Genomic DNA, 2936 nt, shown 5'->3' with positions numbered 1-2936 from the left:
ATGGGGTTGCTGGAGGGAACGGGGCCACCGAAAGGCTTAGGCTGGCCTTCTTCTGCTTCCTCCTGGGCTCTGGGCCGGCAAGGAGGGGGAAAGAACTGGCCCAGGAACCATCTGGACTCACAGCATGGCCTAAGATGGCCCTGGGCCCAAGGGAAGTGAAGCTAGATAGGAAGTTGAGGATGAGGCTGGGGCTAGATTCAAGGAGAAAAGTGGGTCATCTGTTACCCAGAAATCAGGTGCTTAGCCCAGCAGTCCCCCATACCCCACTTCTGTCTCCCTGACTTCACCACCCTCAGGAGGGGTAGAAGGGCCAGCCTAATAGAAAGACCTCAATAAAGAGGATGAGGTTCATCCAGAGAACCCAGGATAACAACAGGATAACAACAAAATCCTGACCCAAGAGGCTGAACACTGGACCTGAGGCTGAGGAAGGTGAAGCATGACCAGCCCCCAAAGACTCTTGTGTCAATATGGCATGGATACTCAATTTGTTGTGACAGGGAATGGGGGAGTTGGTTGGGGGAAGACTGTAAGTAGAGCTGGATGGACAGTGGGGAGGGAGCCAGAAGAAGCCAAGGGTCCATGACCTCTAACTAGAAACTCCAAGGACTGGACATATTCCAGAGTTCAGTTTTTTGGAGATTTTAGGAAAATGGGTACAAAATCTTTGACGCATGCAGCACCCCCAGCAGGGGGGCCCTGGGTGGGCCGTTGTGAACAGAGCCACTTGAACATTAAACATGTAGTAAAACTTGAATACTCTTATACCTGAGGACACTCACCACCTCACGCTAACCAACGAGGTGATCATACTCTACTAACTCCCAGAAGAACATACCATCCTTATCCTGTCCAGACCCCTATAAGCACACAATGAACCCTCAGTGTCTTGTTCCTTCAGTACACACTGGACTGAAGGCCTCTCTGCATTTTAACTGCTATCAGCACCTGCAATTTTTCTTTATCTCTAATTCCCATCAGCACACAAAGCCCCACCAGAGCACAGAACCTTCTAAGTTGACTCTTATCACCACATTCTTGGTCCCCTCCCAGGCCCAGCTGCCTGTTAGCTTCTCCACAGCACTCACCCTCCACAAACACAGTTCCCTCTACATGATTCTGACCCCTATTAACATGCACTTGGGACCCTCTACAGCTGACCCACATTAGCATTCACTAGACGTTCACACTGCCCTAAATCCCATTAACACAAAGTGAACCTTGCAGATCCCTGACCTGACTGTTTTCGCCCACACTCAGACCCCTCCACAGCTATGACTATCATTAACACATAATCTGGTCCTCCCACTATCCTGCCCCCGCCACCTCCCATCAGCACAAGCTGGACCTTCACTTCGCCCTGACCTCTATTAGCCCGCACTGGGCCTCAAACAGTGCCTCCCCATTAGCATACCCTGAACCCTTACTCAGCCTTATCTCCAGAGACAAACACACTGTTCTATGATGGTCTGACCCTCATTAGCACACAGAGGTCTTCATTCAGCCCAAACCCCTATTAGCACACACTTCAGCCATCCACGGTTGTAATCCACTTTAGCACACCCAGACCTTCACACGTTCCTGTCCCTTATTTCTCTATTTCAACTTCTCCACAGCTATAATATAACCCTTGTTGGTTCACACTTGGATTCCTTCACAGCCCTGATCCTCCTTATTGCATACTAGAAACCCTCCACAGTTCTACCGCCCATTAGCACTCCCTCAAACCTCAACACATCTCAGTCCCCTGTGGACACAAGCACACAGTCTTCACAATGTTCTGATATCCATTAGCATATTCCAGATCTCATACTGCTCTGACTCTCCCCCCACTGGCACACATTTAAGCACAAGCACCTCCATGGCTCTCAACTCACATTAGCAGTCGCTAGAACTTCATCAATCACCCTACTCCTTAGTATATCCTAGAACCTCACATGCCCTGTCCTCATGGACACACATTAATCTTGCACCATCTTGATCCTGAATACACTGAACTTCTTACAGTGCTAAGCCACTCCCCTTATTGCCCCCCACGTCCATATAGCCACATCCCAACTCTGATAGTCATTAGCACAGGTTCGGGTCTTCCACCACGCTGCCCCCATTAACATAGACTGGGCCTCATATTATCCGGACTTTAATTACCACATGCAAATACCCTCTACAGCTATGACCCCCCCCCATTAACACTCTCAACGCTCGAGTTCTTCCACTACCCTGCCCTCCATGAGCACACTCTGGACCCTCACACACTGCAATCCCTCATGAACAAATATACGTATTAACACCATCCTGGCCCTCATCACCACACACAGAGCCTCAGAGCCTTGACCCTATTAGCACGCCTTTTGGTACCTCTACCACCTTATCCCTCATTAACACACTGAGGACTCTTCTACAGCTACAACTCCATTTGCATATCTCAGCACTTCTGACATCCTCTCCCCTATTATACACGCTAGGGTCCCTCCACCGCCCCCGCATGAGCACACACTGGGCCCCAAACCTTACACAGCGCTAAGACTTATACCACATGCTCCGACTCCTCCATAGCTCAGGCCCCCATTAGCAAACCTCAACTCTTTCACCACTCTGCTACCCATTTCCATTCCCTCTGGTTCTTCGATCACCCCGCTCCCAATTATAACCCACAGTACTTCCCACTCTTAGCTCCGAGACCCGACCCAGGGCGGGGCCAAGGTCAGGGAGGCACTGAATGACCCCCTGTCTCGGTGCATTCTGGGCAATTCGCTGGGGGGAGGAGACCCAAGCCAGCGGGGCAGCCCAGAGCCCTGGGCAAGGCCGGGAGTCTGGGTTGGTTCTGTAGGAGGAAGGGAAGCCCCCACCCCACGTCTCGGGGACGCGCTCACCGGCGGGGGCGCGCGAGCAACCTCAGCGCCGCGGGGTCGGCGCGGAGGGGCCTGGGGCGGCGG

At 52.0% G+C, this 2936-nt stretch overlaps 1 protein-coding gene across 2 annotated transcripts in view; it reads right to left on the bottom strand.

The window, feature by feature from the left end:
• CDK16 (cyclin dependent kinase 16) overlaps positions 1 to 2936 on the bottom strand; it is an 11856-nt gene that overhangs the window by 7825 nt on the left and 1095 nt on the right. The window contains exon 1 of one of the 2 annotated variants that reach the window (XM_006906889.3): positions 2874 to 2930. The exons of the other annotated variant lie outside the window; for it this stretch is intronic. The gene's annotated coding sequence lies outside the window, so the exon portion shown is untranslated. Of the gene's footprint in view, positions 1 to 2873; positions 2931 to 2936 lie in introns of those variants that run through there. 2 annotated transcript variants of the gene reach the window in all.

Source organism: Pteropus alecto, unplaced genomic scaffold (genome assembly GCF_000325575.1).
Source record: "Pteropus alecto unplaced genomic scaffold, ASM32557v1 scaffold392, whole genome shotgun sequence".
Lineage (NCBI taxonomy): Eukaryota > Metazoa > Chordata > Mammalia > Chiroptera > Pteropodidae > Pteropus > Pteropus alecto.
This window is presented reverse-complemented; position numbering and strand designations above follow the sequence as displayed.